Genomic DNA, 17,626 nt, shown 5'->3' on the forward strand with positions numbered 1-17,626 from the left:
GAACATGAACGTTGTTCATATTGTCCTTAAGAACATTGTTTCTTTTGGAACCATCTCCATTTGACCAACACATAAAAAGTTAGGTCTCAGTGTATTTCAAAATAGTCAGATGAATTAACTGATCAACTTCTCAAGTCCATGCCTCATATCTTGATGAATTGATGATTGAGGACACTCAAATAAGTTCAAATATGCATGAAATGATGAATTAAAGAACTTCCCTTGATTGTTTTTGACCATGGGCTGAGGTTGCTTCATGAGCAAGGCATTGTGGTGCACATAGGAATTAGGGTTTCTCTGAAGAACAAGACCTCAAACCCTTTGACTTGCTTTGATCAAAATTTTGAATTAAGGCACTAGGGAGGCATACTTGATGGATTAGAGCTTTGGGAAACATTACCATCCTTGCTTTCATCTCCTCTTGACCATGTCATTGCATAGAGGATCTCCTTGAAGCTCTTGACCTGGTGATTGCTCAAGCTACAAACAAAAGATGTTAGTGACATATTTTTGTGCTTTTGGTTGGTAAACAAAATGAGAAAAGCAATGATATACAATTCAAGCATGCTTGGTGGTCTCAAACCAACTCACAGAAGGTCCCACCCAAAGGCAAAGGGAACCAAGATGCTAATGATCCTTGAGGCTATGCAAGTGAAATGTTATGATGCCATGAGGGATCTTAGGGACAAAATTGGGGTCTTATAATCCCTCATTCATTGGGTTTGCATTGGTAGAGATCACCAAGAACATTTGATTGTATCATACTTCATTTTTTATTTGGTTACTAACTAAAATACAAAAAATATGTCAATATATAGTTTGTTGCTTTTGTAGGTAGTGTGTATGTTCACCTATGCTCTATCAAGCTCATATCTAGGGTTTGAGACCCTCAGTGCAAGAAGCTCAATAAAGAATTGGTTTACATTTACTCTAAAGTATAATATATGGATCCCCATGATCTTCACATGTCATTTTGATCAAGAATTCATCAAGAGTTTGGAGTTGGTTTGCCTTGGAAACCCTAATTCATCTAGGTATCTTGTGTGACTTCTTCAGCAAGTTTCTTCAACAATTGATCAAATATTTCAAGTTATACTTAACATTACATCATAGTATACATATATGATCCTCCATGAGTCCCAAAAGTCAAGCGAATGTCTAGCTGACAAGTTGGTTCATAGTGGTTGACCAGAGAAAGTCAACTAGTCAAAACTGGGGTTCCCTAGACCCTATCTCCTACAATTTTTGTCATATGAAAATTATTACAAGAGAAACTTTACTCAAAATGACATTACAAACAACTTTAATATTGAAGTCTAGAGTTAGTTTTTCTTGGAAAGTAATTTTTTATGGTGAAAGATTATAGGTCATTTTGTCTGAACCATAGTTTAGAGGTCAACTTCCCAAGACCATAACTTGATCAATTTTTATGATATGAAAGCCATTAAAATTCCATAATCAAATTCAAGGTGTCTAATTCAACTTTTATTTTTGGAGGAAGTTCAAATTCAACTTTCAAATGCATGTGCCAAGAGGAAACATTATAGGTCATTTATGTAGCACCTCAAATTTGCACCCTACCTTTTGTACATTCATTTCATATTAGGTCATAGCATAACATAGGCCACTGCATAACATTGCATTGTCCATTTGCCCAAGTGCAAGCCAGTCAGAAGAATTGGGTCAAACTGGTCAGGAGAATCAGTCAAACAAGCAAGCCAGTGCTATTTTCATTGGAACAAAGCCCTAGGGTTGATTTATCAAGTTCATAGGGTCTAAGGATCATTGTGAAGTGATTTGGACAAAGATTGGATGATCAAAGCTCATCAGTCAAGCTGAATTTCAGCTGGAACCATAGAAAGTCAACTGTGGTCAACTGTGGTCAACTGTGCCTGATTTTATGGATTGGAAGGTGTGAGATGGTTTGAAAGGCCTCATTCATGTCCATACAAGTCCCATTTGACATATCAAAGACCAAGGTTGAAGATTTGGAGGTCAGACAAGAAGTTTCCTAAAATGGCAGGTGACCTGTAATTTCAGCTGCCCAAAATGGAAACTTTTTCTCCTCAAAATAACTTCATCATACAAGCTTCAAATAGAATTTTGTCCAACATGAAAGTTGAAGATCTTGATCTCACCATTCCAAAAAGTCCAAGAACTTGAAATTCCCATGTGTGGTTAGCAAGATATGGTCCAATCATTTTCAGAAAATGCCCGAAATCAAAGTGCCATAACTCTCACATGGAGTGGCCAAATTGGATGGTTTTTCTTTGAGCAAATCACATTTAATGTGTACTTTCATAATCCATCATCACATTTTGCCAAAAGCATTCACACAAAAAGGTCAATTTTCAAGTGCACTAATTAAAATCCAAGGGCAAAATGGTCCAATTTGAGAAATACTTGGAATTTTGAGATGGGACTTTTTGCAACACTTTCTAAATATCATTTGTGACTTGTTTGAACCAAATTTGGACAGAAAATGAGCTGCATTAAGGAAGGGCATTTTGGCCACACACTTGAAAAAATACACTTAACACTAATCTTTCCATTATGCTTAATCATGATTAATTTTGGATTAATGGATTAGTATATATTATTAATTGTAACTGTAATCATTAACCACTAATCATTTTTTCAGATTCATCCAAAAAATCTCCAAATTCTCTCACTTTTTCTCCACTTTTTCACAATTTCACATAAGCATTTTTTCACCATTTCATCCATAATTCACCATTGTTTGTGCTTGTTTTTGGTATAATCTTCGTCTGCAGGCATCGGTAGAGTTCTGTTTTCGGCATTTTAAGCAAGATTCGCACAAGAACTCCATTGTTGGAAGCTTGAGTTCTTCCATGGCAGCTGCAATTTTCTTCGGATTCGAGCACTTATGAGCTGGATTTTCACCATCAATCACCTCCATAATCAATCTACTACATCTGTTTTTGTGAATTGGAGCTAAATACGCAAAGATTTCGCACCGCCACTCCAAGAAGGTGAAATTTCGAACTCGTTAATTCACGCAATTGTTATATGCATCTTGTAGTGCGTTGAATGTAGAATATTTTGCCGTTTGAATCGCGTAATTTCGTCGAGTATTCATGGAGATATTTGGATTTAAAGTTTATGCGTCAAAGCTTCTTTCGATCGGATCTTTTTATACGTTAATCTTTAGCCAAAAGCGTTGCCATATACGTAATCTACATGGAGAGACGATCGCAAAGGTATAAGGTTCGCGCGATTTGGTGAAGAATTTCCCGTAACCGAAGCTGCAAATGGAAGAACGAAGAACCGCGAAGAACACCGAAGCTTTTCTGGATTTTTTCCATGTTCAATCCGGTAGCCTTGGCCGCGCATTCAAAAATGTGTTTCCCTCCTAAGTCCACCAACCACATTGCGCCACGTAGTGAATGAAGTACTGCACATGCGTTTTGGATATTCATAGAAATGCCACCTGCTGTAGCTTAAATTAATAAATTCGTATAACATTAAATGATTATCTCAATAAATATTACAAAACTTAAAAAATTCATAAAAAATTCAATATTAGTCCAAATTAGGTGGGATTTTTTTTGTTAGTTTCCAAATTTTATCTACTGTTTTTAGGCATAGTAGTGTAAGTTGTGCCTGGTAAAATTTTTGAATGGTATATTGATATTTGACATGTGTGACATAATTGTATGTTTTTCCATTTTAATCACCAAATGCTCATACATTATCCAAAATTAATGAAATTTCATATGATGATTCTTGACACATTTCTGGAGATTTTGGTATATCATTTGTAATTTTTGGATCTCTGGATTTGTTGATATGATTTTTTCTTTTTGAGTGTGACAATATGTGTCACATTATGATATGCTGAGTTCATGAATTAATTTACCATGCTTTCATTAGGCCTATGGCTCTGATGTTTTGCATGAGATGACATGTATATGTTAACTTTCAACATGATTTTTTGTGGATTTAATTGGTCCATTTTCTAATTGATTTGGATTTTTGATTGTTGTTTAGCATCTTTGGGTTGTTTCTTGTGTAACAAACTTTACATGTGTTGTTGAATGCTCATACCATATCATATGAATGTGAAATTTAATGGAGTGATTCATAACATGTTTAGGTGTAGTTTGGCTTTGGTCCCATCCATTTCTTAGTTGTTTTCACTGTTTGGCATGTGATTGAAGTTGATGCTCATTTTGCTACCATGTGTTGACTTGTTTAGATTGCTGCTGACTTTATGATTTTCATTGACCTACTTCCTGTTGTCCAAATGGCATGAAAATTGATATGTAGCTCATTGAATGTGTCCTGATTATGCTGGAATTTTTGTGGAATTTATTGAGCTTTTTAGGTATTTGTTTGAGTGATATCATTCTGTTTGCTCCTATATGACTCATAATTGCCTAGCTTGACTTAAATTGTGCATGAAATTAATTTGGTGTATAGTTTAGACATGAGACCAATTGGATTCTCTTTGTATGTGATTAATGTTGACTTTGATCATGTTTTACTTGCTGTTTTAAGTTTTTTCCCTCCTTTGGACCCTAGGCTTGTCCTAGTGGTCTAGTTACTTATGTTTGAGCTTGACTTTGACTTTTCAGGTTAAAAAGCTAATGCCTTAAGGAGGTTGATGCATATTTGAGTTGAATTCATTTGACTAATTGTTTGTTTTGTAGGATGCTTAGCTCATTTGAGCTTTGAGCCTTGTGCTTTGCACATGTTTGATTGTGATTGACTATTGGTTTATTACCTTGTCTGTTTTGTTTATGTTGGGATGCTGATTATATTTGATTGATTTCAGGTACCCTTAGTTGCTCAGTTCTCTTAAGAACTTGCTTTGCTTTGCTTGCTAAGCAATTTGCATTGAGGTAGACTCTCTTGTCTCCATGTAGTCTGGAAGACCTGGCCTGTTACTTGGCCAGGCACCTGTCTGAAGTCCTCCTTAAGAGGCGATGTTTGTGATTGTTTACTTTTGTGCCAAGCAGGTAAAGACCTCAATGAGGCAATTGGTGGATCAAAGAGATATGTAATCTATCTCCCACTATTCTGTTGAGTCGTCCCTCTGCTCACACCACTGTGTTGATGCATTGGGACACAAACCCAAGATCTTGTACAATGTACAGTTGTGTCAGAGTCTTGAGTGTAGAAGGGTTCCTCCATTCTGAACCCACACTCCTTTGTCTGAAGCTCTCCCTGGCCAGGGATAAGAGCTGTGAAGTCTTATCTTCACTCACCTTTCATCAGCTTCACCTTAGCCCCTCAATGGCAAGGTTAAGAGCTAACCATACCTCTGTACAGATGACTTGCTCTTGCAGTCTTACCCCTTGATTGAGCCCCATTTGTGTGCATATAGTGTGTGCTACTTGTGAATGCTTGATTTGCTGTTTACTTGTGTTGAATAGGATAGGCTTGCTTCCTGTGCAAGTTAGCTAGAAACCTTGACTTAGGGACAACTTTGCATGATAACAGCTAGGCTCGAGTTAGTCTCCCTAGTTGTGTTTCCCTCTGTCATCTGGTTAGGCTAGTCCTGTGTCCCTTCGTAGGGGAACTACGTCGCCCTGATCCTCATACCAGATGAGGTACGTAGGCAGGAGATGAGCATATCTCTCCGGGCGCCTGTGTCTTTGTTTTGTGTTGTTGTGTGCTTGGAAGCTGATGTAAGTCCATCGAGTGGCGTTCGGGTTCCAGTGTGTGTTTTGGTTCGGATGCTGATGTAAGCCCAGTGAGTGGCATTCAGGCTCCACGTTTGCCTCTTTGTGTGTGTTTGGTTCGGATGCTGATGTAAGTCCAGTGATTGGCATTCAGGCTCCACGTTTGCCTTTGCCTGTGTTTGTTTGTGTGCGTGTTAGCCGAGCTACGAATGCTCTGATTCTCCTTCGTCCAAAGGAGATACGTATGCATAGGATGCGACATCCTAGCGAGCATGTGTCGTTTCCCTAGTCCGAACTACTTTGACTCTGATGTCTATGCTTGATAGACTAAGTAGGCCCAGGATGCGATATCCTGCCGAGTCTGTTTCAGTCTGTTTTCTTGTGTCTCTTTCAGCCTGTGTAGATGTTTATTTGAGCAGTGTTTTAGCAACCATTTTCCTTCCTATAGTGCGTGGATCCCGTCGAGTACGACGGATGCGTAGGGGTGCTAATACCTTCCCTTCGCATAACCGACTCCCGATCCCATTCTCTTTGGTCGCGAGACCATGCTTTTTCCAGGTTTACTTCGAGCGTTTCCTTTCCCTCCTTTGGGATAAATAACGCACGGTGGCGGCTCTGTTGTTTCGTGTCTTCCGCCGGTTTTTCGCGTAATGCGACAGCTGGCGACTCTGCTGGGGATATATAGAAGTTGACCTCTTGCTGGTCCATCTTCCCCGAGCGAGTCTCTCCTAGCGCTCTCTAGGTTAGGGCTTTGGTTACTTTGTGCTGTTATTTGTTGCATTCATTGTTTATTGTTTGCATTTATTGTGTGCATTAATGTTTGCATTCATTCATTTTCATCTGCTGTGCTGGCTGTGTTTTCTCTGATTGGGGGGGGGGGGGGGGGGGGGAATTACTCGAGGTAAAAGGCCCAATACCCAGGCTATGAGTGCAATCTAGGAAACCCAGGAATAGAGTGATTCATGGGAAGCGGGTGGTGTACGCCACTTAGCGGAACATCGACATCACGAGCAGTTCAGATTCTGATGGGGTATCATCGGTGCATACATCTGGTGTGCACAGGATGATATTCTTGAAAGGGTTGTTTATCCTGCGTTTCTCTCAGCCTTACCCTGACCTAGATGACACCCGTGAGTGGGGAGGGAACGATCTTTACAGGTACAGTTGCTGATTGTTGGTGACCTATTGGTGACTCTTGGTACTGATGATGACTGTGAATTATGGACATTTATTTCTGGGACGTCGGAGTTCTGTCCGTGGTTTATCAGCGGGTTCCATTTATTTCGGATCCCCGGGTTGAATTGAGAGTACTCGTTCAGAGGATCCGTTTGTCATCCGTTCAGTGGATGTTCCTGTGAAGATAGTGATGTAATCTCCAGTTCCGTTTATTTCGGAACTCCCCAAGTCGGATTTATGGTGACTCAGTTGACTGTGACTGGTTCTGAGAATGGGTCTTCAGATGACTTGGTGGCACAGTGACCTGCATTCATGCATTTGCATCGTCCCATTTCGCATTCATCTGCATTCAACTCATGTCTGTCCGTACTCAGGGTCCATTATTTTTAACAGAGACTCAGGTTGAGGGACATCCAGATGTCATTGTTGATAAAATTTTATCTGTCTCGATGAAACCGGAATCAAAGGACAGAATATTCCTAGTACGGATAGACATTGCATGCGTGAGTCATACTAACCCATTTGCTATTTTGTAGGTGTCAACCGGTACACATAGCTCGTCTGCTCAGACATCCTGCTAGGGGTAACAAATCCAAACTGATGGATCCACTCAACACCGGTAAATGCGGACATGTTCGGGATTGGTTATCCAGATCAAGAGTCGTCTAGACCAAACAGAGGACGTCGTCTATCGTACACCTTTGTCAGTGCAGGAATGCTGGATTCTGATCACGCTTGTTTAGTGAGCGAAGAGATCGACAGTGACCGCGAGCTCGAGTTGCGGATAAAGTCGTGCGTACCAGGCAATTGGAAAGCCTCCGAAAGCATCATTGTCACTCATCCAGAAGTGTAGTATTTCTGTGTTTTAATTTTGTTTGCATGAAAGCCATACGTTTTGCCCGAAACGTACTGGTCCATTGTAAGGGCCATCTTATGTGTTTCATTATACAACATTCTGCATCAGTAATAAATGGATGTTTTTGTGATTAAAGCGGTGTTCCCTGTTTTTCACTTTTTGCAGTTTTAAAAAATAAAAATAAAAATGGCAATGTTTTTATTCTCTTTCCTTTTGATTCATCTGGTTCCAACCTCAAAAGTGGTTACTCTCCTGATCTCACTGATAACAATTTGGTTACACCTCTGTATGACTTCGACAATCCAAGCTATCATGCCAAAGAAGAAGGCGAAGAAGATTGTGATCTGATGGGATTAGCCAGGTTGTTGAAACAAGAGGAGAAGGTGATTCAACCACACGAGGAGCGAGTCAAGATTGTCATCCCAAGTACCGCCGAGGTCAGAAGGGAAATGAAAGTTGAGGCCGCTTCAGAGGCGAGTCGAGAACAGAATGGTAGCCCTGTTGAAAGAGCAGGTTGATGTCTTCACCTGGTTGCATCAAGATACACCAGGTTGGAATACCCATGTTATGGGGCACGAGCTACCATGGAGAGAAAGTTGTCCTCCAGTGAGGCGGAAACCGGTGCTAAAAGATGAGAATGTGGGTGGACTATCGAGACGTGAATAGAGCTAGTTCGAGAGATGAATTCCCGGTACTCCACATGGATGTATTGGTTGATAGTACAACTCAATTCTCGGTGTTTACCTTCAGGGATGGCTTTCTGGCCAAAATCAAGTGGAATTGTCGCCAGATGATATGGAGTAAACAATGTCCATGACACCAAAGAGTACCTTCTTGTTGTAAGGTGAAGAAGAAGGCCGGTGCCACGAATCAAAGGGCTACGGTGACTTTGTTTCATGATATGACTCATCGTGAAAGCGAATGCCATGTTGATGACATGATGACAAAGTCCCAAGCGGAAGAGGGGCATCCGGTGGATCTGGGGCAAATTGTTTGACCGGTTTGAGATAATTCATGCTGTTGAGTTTGAATCAGTGCACTTATGGAGTGCTGTCCGGTAAGCTGCCGAAGCTTATTGTGAACGGATAAGAGGAATCGAGGTCGATCCTGCTAAAAAAAAAAAAAAAAAAGAAGGAGAAAAAAAAAACAATACAAGAAACGCCTGAACCGAAAAAAAGAGAAAGAAATCAAATGGTCAGGTGGAATGATGACTGCCAAGGGGCATGGAAAAATGAAAAAAAAATGAGTAGCAGGAACCTCTGATTCTGATACCTTCCTTGGAAGAAACAACTGTTAATCTGGTACTTGACAGCCTTTAAGGGGTCTATGAGGCGTATTGGGTCAGCATGACTAGTCTTGTCGAAAAGAGCATGCAATTTACCTAAGCAAAAAGTTTATCGACTGTGAAACAATACACTCACTGCTCGAGAAAACTTGATGTACTTTGGCATAGGCTGCTCGCCGACTGAGACAGTATGCTGGTTCATACCACCTTGTGGATGTCCAAAATGGATCTGATCAAGTATGTGCTTGAGGAGATAGCGTTGAACGGACAGGTTGCGAGAGGGCAAATGATGTTGATTGGATACGATATTCAGCATACCTCCCAGGAAGCAATCAAGAAGAGGGTATTGTATGGTTATCTCGCCCAACAACCCATCGATGATTCTCAACCAAGGAAGTTTGAAGTCTCTGATGAGGACATCTCGAGGTACTCAAATCGAAAGATTGAGAGTGACCGATCCCGGAGGAGGGGCCTGACCCTGAATCCGAACGGATTCTGATGTCTGATGGGGAGAGTTTAAAGTGAATAAGATAGTGCTTCCCCGATAACATTTGAACGCACCAACGATGGTGGCTGAGTACGAAGTCGGTATCCTGAGTGTCGTACTTCGGTGCGTGCATCTACTGGGGCAACGCCTTTCTCACTCAGGTATGGGATGAGAGTTGTACTACCATTTGAGACCCAGGTTTCGTCGTAGAAAGTCTTGGTGGACATAGAATTGAAAAAGGCTGAGCGGATAAGGACTCGGTACGACGCATGGAGCCTGGCTGAGGAAGAGGGCTGACAGTTACTTGTCATGGGGTAGTTATACCCAATAAATGAAGCGTGTTGTTAACCGAGAAGTGGGACCTCGTGGGTAGTATGGAAGAGATGTGGTGTTGAAAAGGATCCTTCCTCCTCAACGATCGTGGGGCAAGTGGATAAACAAATTATGAAGGCTCGTTCATGGTCAAAAAAAAAATCTCCTCTGACAGAGCTTTGTTGTTGACGACCACGAATGATGAAGATTTTCCATCCCATGTGAATGCGGACGCAGTTAGAAGATACTTCGTGAAAAAGAGACCCGCCGGACAAAAAGAATAAAAGAGTCCAGGCAAAAAAGGGCATCCCGGCGAACCAAGGAAAAAAGAGAAAAGGTTCGGGCAAAAGTTAGGGATAGACATGAAAAGAATTTGTACACCCGGCAAGTCGAAAACCCCACAAGGGCGACTTGGGCAAAAAAGGGTATCCCGGTGGTCTGAAGCCTGAAAGGGCGGTCCAGGAAAAAGAGGGAATGAAACGAACAACTGCGTCTAGCATGATCGTTTGTGCTTTGGTTAAGACATCACAGCTAGTCTCCGGCAGAGGTCGATTGGAAGCGTCTTGTTCAGAAGGCTGAAAGTGCGGAAAGTCTTGAGGACATGTGAGGTGTAACCGAGTTGGAACCCGATGAGATCACGGTTTCACATTGCCATTAGGATAGATTTTTCCTTTTGTGCGCAATCACCTCTTTCCAGGGTTTGCTCCTGTGTGGTGCTCGACTTCGAGCCCCTTTTTGTTTCAGTCAATAAAATGCGTGTTCGGTCAAATAATTTTGTTTTTGTTTTCATTACCGCTTTGATTACGAAAACATCCGTTTATTTTGATAAAGAATATTTGCATTTTGAAACATAGAGGTCCCTTCCGATGCATGCTTATAAGATTGAAATCTGGAAATCTTATTCGGAAGTTTGAGTGACCAAGATGTTGAAGTGTTGGCACGCCTGGGGCACGCTTTTATCTAACAATCTCTTGTGCAGGTGCTGTTAGATATCTTCATTCGCTGGCAAGTGGTGATACGAAGCCTTTTGACAAAAGATCCCCACAGAGTCCAACCAGGGGCAAGGGATAGACGAACAGTGAAAGGACGGTGAAGGATTACGACGGCGATCCTGGAAAGTTAACCAAGAAGACTCTTCAAAGTCTGAGGACTGGAAAGTTGTATGAATCCCAGGAGTTCGATCCCCGTAAAGTACGGAGGAGTCGGGAATACAAGGTGATGGATCGAAAAGTCCGGATGAGCCTAGGAGTTCTCAAAAGTGGAAAGTCAACACTGTGGTAGGATGGTGAACACCGGTGTTCGACGAATCAAAGGGTGGCCCGTGTCCGATAGGCCGTATTTCTCCAATGGGTTTGAGAGTGTCATCTCCCTAGCAGATTTGAGATCAGTGTCTCCTCAGCAAGCCTGAAGGTTACTGCCTTCCCAGTAGGGTTTGTGTTGATGGTTTTCCCTCAGAGAGGTCCTCAAGCGGATCGAGTCCGGAGGATCATCCCCGAGTAGAGACAAGCATGGGTTGCCTCCCCTAGCAGGGTAATCGCCAAGCAGTTCGGGTTCGATGGAGTTCATCCCCAGCAAGGATTGTCTTTCCCCAGCAGGGTGGAAATTGACGTGGCAAGGAGATCCTCAGCACAGTTCCTGGAGTTCCCCGGTGTTGTCTCTGGAGGGGACGTATTTTTATGCATTCATCATTTAGACAAGCATAACATATTGCATCATTAGTGCATAGCATTTCCATGATCATGGGGCATTGTGTAAAACAAAAAAAAACTCATGCATCAACATTGCAAACAGGTCCATTAGCCCTAGGCAGTGGTGACCAGCCGAGATTGGGTTGTTGGAAAGAGTTTAGCATCGCGCCATTGGATCGGCTTCAGAGTCGGGTTCCCCAGCATGGTTGAGAGGTTGGTGTTTTCTCAGCAAGTGACTCCTTAGTCGAGTGGGTATCCCCAGCAGTACAATTCCCCTAGCAGATGTGGGTGTGTCTGATCTCTCCATGTAGAGTCTACCCCTTAAGTAGAAAAGTGTCTACCATTTCCTTCGGCGCTCCCCACTGAGTTATACCCTCGTGGATGACGGTTGTTTCCGTTCCCCCCCTCACGGGACGGGTTTCCCTATTGAGTTCTTTCCTCATTAGGATGAGTCTTGTTTCAGTCTGCCTTTTGGGATTGATCCTAAATTGGCTCCCTGTCGGCTGTCTCTTGTACTTCCCTGGGGCATAAATGAATAGTTGCTCACTAACCGACACTCATTCATCCTATCCTCAGCGGAATTGTGGGCCTCTACCTACAAACCGGTAGTTGTAAGTCCTATCGTCGTGGTTTTCTACCTACTCCTGGTAGTTGTAAAATCCCACTTTCATCCCCTAGCAGAGGTAGCCTTTGTGGTTCATTCTGTTTGTTGGCCTCTACCTGCAAACCGGTAGTTGTAAGTCCTATCGTCGTGGTTTTCTACCTACTCCTGGTAGTTGTAAAATCCCACTTTCATCCCCTAGCAGAGGTAGCCTTTGTGGTTCATTCTGTTTGTTGGCCTCTACCTGCAAACCGGTAGTTGTAAGTCCTATCTTTGTGGTTTTCTACCTACTAGCTGGTAGTTGTAAAATCCCACGTTCTCCCCTTGGTGGAGTTAACCCTTTGTGCTTATCCTAGTCGATGACGGTTACTGTTTCTGTGGTTTTCTTCCCACTTACCGGTAGATGTAATCCCCTCTTTATAGTTATCGGTGCCCGGTTTGCGGTATTGATAGTCTTGTCCCCTCTGGATACTTGCCTTGATCAAGCAGTATTGTCCCCAGTGGGTCTTCCCCTTCCTTTCGGATATTTGCTCCGAGTAAGCAACTTCATCCCCTTTTGATTGGTCATCTTTGCATGCCTATTCCTGGTACCCTGATGCCTTTCTTTTCGGTCGATCTATCCATTTAACAACCTACAACCCGGTTATGGATAATCTTCCATGCGAGTATGTTATCTACGTTTCGACGGCTATAGATAATATATCTCATGCACTCTCTGGTCAGTCTTTTGATTGTTTTCTCCAGCAGAGTAAGATTCGTATTCCTCGTGGAATCGAATATCCATCCTTTAACAAGTTTGCCTTTGCTCTCTTCAGGATGATGTCGGTCGTTTATCCATTTAACAACCTGCAACCCGGTTATGGATAATCTTCCATGCGAGTGTATTATCTACGTTTTGACGGCTATAGATAATATGTCTCATGCGCTCTTGGGTCGAAGTCGTCCTCCCCAGTTGAGTAAGATTCGTATTCCTTTGTTCGGAATCGAATGTCCATCCTTTAACAAGTTTGCTTTCGCTCTCTTTAGGATGATGTCGGTCGTTTATCCATTTAACAACCTGCAACCCGGTTATGGATAATCTTCCATGCGAGTGTATTATCTACGTTCCGACGGCTATAGATAATATGTCTCATGCGCTCTTGGGTCGAAGGCGTCCTCCCCAGTCGAGTAAGATTCGTATTCCTCGTGGAATCGAATGCCCATCCTCTAACAAGACTGTTTTTCTAGCCCTCTTTAGGATGATGAGTGTTTTGGAACACAAGCCAATTCACGCTTTGGTCGGTCACCCGTTTCATACCTACAATCCGGTATCCTTGGTGTTCCTCCCTGTTTGCTCGCTGTAGTGACTTTGTTCCCCAGTGAGATCCCCTGCAAGTGTGTAGCCTTGCCCAGGCTTGTAGATGCCAGTATCCTGTCAGCACCCGCGTGTGTTGTTTCTTTGGTGTCGGTAAACGCCATCTTTCGGTGCTTTCCCAGTCATGCGTAGTGTCTGGTCTTCTTTGGTGTCGGTAAACGCCATCTTTCGGTGCTTTCCCAGTCATGCGTAGTGTCTGGTCTGCTTTGGTGTCTGTAAACATCATCTTTCGATGTTCGTAACATCGTTCTCCTTCCCTGGTGAAGCTTTACTCCTCTCCGTTGGTGTCGATAAACGTCGAGTTTTTCCTATGCGTCCGTTGGCGTATAGTTGATATCTTTCCCCACAGAGTCGTCCCCAGTTGAACCTCCTCTCCGTTGGTGTCGATAAACGTCGAGTTTTTCCTATGCGTCCGATGACGTCTAGTTGCTTATTCCCCGCAGATCATTTGGTAATGCCAGATGATTCCCCTCAGAGTTTCCTCCTCTCCGTTGGTGTCGATAAACGTCGAGTTTTTCCTACTCGTCCTATGATGTCTAGTCGTACCTTTCCCCATGCGGATTTACCTCCCCGTTGGTTTCGATAAACGTTGAGTTTTTCTCATTCGTCCGATGACGTCTGATTGTATACCCTATTCCCAGTCATTCATTAATGTCTGGTTGATTTCCCAACCAGAATCCCCAGTAGACGTCCTATTTGGTGTCCGGTTGTGGTCTCCCATTCCGTCCGATGACGTCTGGTTGAGTTTTCTCCTTCTCCGTTGGTGTCGATAAACGTCGAGCTTCTCCCTTTCGTCCGATGACGTCTGGTCGAGTCTCCCTTTCGTCCGTTGGCGTCTGGTTGAGTTTTCTCCTTCTCCGTTGGTGTCGATAAACGTCGAGCTTCTCCCTTTCGTCCGTTGACGTCTGGTCGAGTCTTCCCATTCATCCGATGATGTCTGGCTACCTCTCCGTTGGTCTTGGTAAACGTTGAGTTTTTCCTGGTTGTCCCAGCTGATTCACCTCTCCGTTGGTTTCGGTAAACGTCGAGTTTTTCCCAGTACGTCCGCTGACGTATGGTTGTATCCTTTCCTGGTCATCCCCAGTAGAGTTGATTTACCTCTCCGTTGGTCTTGGTAAACGTTGAGTTTTTCCTAGTTGTCCGCTGGCATCTAGTGGAGATTTCTGTTCCCATTCATCGTGTGTCGATGTCTGGATGTGGTTGTGCTTTGGAAAGAAGACAAAAACAGAAAAGAGACAAATCCCAGCAGTGTGCAAATTTCTACGGTTCTTGGTATTCAATCCCTGTTTACCCTGAAAGTCTGACAGCCGTTGCTCTCATCCATTCGGGTTCCCAGTTGATTGAATAGGGGCAGCTGTAGCACCTCAAATTTGCACCCTACCTTTTGTACATTCATTTCATATTAGGTCATAGCATAACATAGGCCACTGCATAACATTGCATTGTCCATTTGCCCAAGTGCAAGCCAGTCAGAAGAATTGGGTCAAACTGGTCAGGAGAATCAGTCAAACAAGCAAGCCAGTGCTATTTTCATTGGAACAAAGCCCTAGGGTTGATTTATCAAGTTCATAGGGTCTAAGGATCATTGTGAAGTGATTTGGACAAAGATTGGATGATCAAAGCTCATCAGTCAAGCTGAATTTCAGCTGGAACCATAGAAAGTCAACTGTGGTCAACTGTGGTCAACTGTGCCTGATTTTATGGATTGGAAGGTGTGAGATGGTTTGAAAGGCCTCATTCATGTCCATACAAGTCTCATTTGACATATCAAAGACCAAGGTTGAAGATTTGGAGGTCAGACAAGAAGTTTCCTAAAATGGCAGGTGACCTGTAATTTCAGCTGCCCAAAATGGAAACTTTTTCTCCTCAAAATAACTTCATCATACAAGCTTCAAATAGAATTTTGTCCAACATGAAAGTTGAAGATCTTGATCTCACCATTCCAAAAAGTCCAAGAACTTGAAATTCCCATGTGTGGTTAGCAAGATATGGTCCAATCATTTTCAGAAAATGCCCGAAATCAAAGTGCCATAACTCTCACATGGAGTGGCCAAATTGGATGGTTTTTCTTTGAGCAAATCACATTTAATGTGTACTTTCATAATCCATCATCACATTTTGCCAAAAGCATTCACACAAAAAGGTCAATTTTCAAGTGCACTAATTAAAATCCAAGGGCAAAATGGTCCAATTTGAGAAATACTTGGAATTTTGAGATGGGACTTTTTGCAACACTTTCTAAATATCATTTGTGACTTGTTTGAACCAAATTTGGACAGAAAATGAGCTGCATTAAGGAAGGGCATTTTGGCCACACACTTGAAAAAATACACTTAACACTAATCTTTCCATTATGCTTAATCATGATTAATTTTGGATTAATGGATTAGTATATATTATTAATTGTAACTGTAATCATTAACCACTAATCATTTTTTCAGATTCATCCAAAAAATCTCCAAATTCTCTCACTTTTTCTCCACTTTTTCACAATTTCACATAAGCATTTTTTCACCATTTCATCCATAATTCACCATTGTTTGTGCTTGTTTTTGGTATAATCTTCGTCTGCAGGCATCGGTAGAGTTCTGTTTTCGGCATTTTAAGCAAGATTCGCACAAGAACTCCATTGTTGGAAGCTTGAGTTCTTCCATGGCAGCTGCAATTTTCTTCGGATTCGAGCACTTATGAGCTGAATTTTCACCATCAATCACCTCCATAATCAATCTACTACATCTGTTTTTGTGAATTGGAGCTAAATACGCAAAGATTTCGCACCGCCACTCCAAGAAGGTGAAATTTCGAACTCGTTAATTCACGCAATTGTTATATGCATCTTGTAGTGCGTTGAATGTAGAATATTTTGCCGTTTGAATCGCGTAATTTCGTCGAGTATTCATGGAGATATTTGGATTTAAAGTTTATGCGTCAAAGCTTCTTTCGATCGGATCTTTTTATACGTTAATCTTTAGCCAAAAGCGTTGCCATATACGTAATCTACATGGAGAGACGATCGCAAAGGTATAAGGTTCGCGCGATTTGGTGAAGAATTTCCCGTAACCGAAGCTGCAAATGGAAGAACGAAGAACCGCGAAGAACACCGAAGCTTTTCTGGATTTTTTCCATGTTCAATCCGGTAGCCTTGGCCGCGCATTCAAAAATGTGTTTCCCTCCTAAGTCCACCAACCACACTGCGCCACGTAGTGAATGAAGTACTGCACATGCGTTTTGGATATTCATAGAAATGCCACCTGCTGTAGGTTAAATTAATAAATTCGTATAACATTAAATGATTATCTCAATAAATATTACAAAACTTAAAAAATTCATAAAAAATTCAATATTAGTCCAAATTAGGTGGGATTTTTTTTGTTAGTTTCCAAATTTTATCTACTTTTTTTTAGGCATAGTAGTGTAAGTTGTGCCTGGTAAAATTTTTGAATGGTATATTGATATTTGACATGTGTGACATAATTGTATGTTTTTCCATTTTAATCACCAAATGCTCATACATTATCCAAAATTAATGAAATTTCATATGATGATTCTTGACACATTTCTAGAGATTTTGGTATATCATTTGTAATTTTTGGATCTCTGGATTTGTAGATATGATTTTTTCTTTTTGAGTGTGACAATATGTGTCACATTATGATATGCTGAGTTCATGAATTAATTTACCATGCTTTCATTAGGCCTATGGCTCTGATTTTTTGCATGAGATGACATGTATATGTTAACTTTCAACATGATTTTTTGTGGATTTAATTGGTCCATTTTCTAATTGATTTGGATTTTTGATTGCTGTTTAGCATCTTTGGGTTGTTTCTTGTGTAACAAACTTTACATGTGTTGTTGAATGCTCATACCATATCATATGAATGTGAAATTTAATGGAGTGATTCATAACATGTTTAGGTGTAGTTTGGCTTTGGTCCCATCCATTTCTTAGTTGTTTTCACTGTTTGGCATGTGATTGAAGTTGATGCTCATTTTGCTACCATGTGTTGACTTGTTTGGATTGCTGCTGACTTTATGATTTTCATTGACCTACTTCCTGTTGTCCAAATGGCATGAAAATTGATATGTAGCTCATTGAATGTGTCCTGATTATGCTGGAATTTTTGTGTAATTTATTGAGCTTTTTAGGTATTTGTTTGAGTGATATCATTCTGTTTGCTCCTATATGACTCATAATTGCCTAGCTTGACTTAAATTG

This window comes from Lathyrus oleraceus, chromosome 3 (genome assembly GCF_024323335.1).
Source record: "Lathyrus oleraceus cultivar Zhongwan6 chromosome 3, CAAS_Psat_ZW6_1.0, whole genome shotgun sequence".
NCBI classification, from domain to species: domain Eukaryota; kingdom Viridiplantae; phylum Streptophyta; class Magnoliopsida; order Fabales; family Fabaceae; genus Lathyrus; species Lathyrus oleraceus.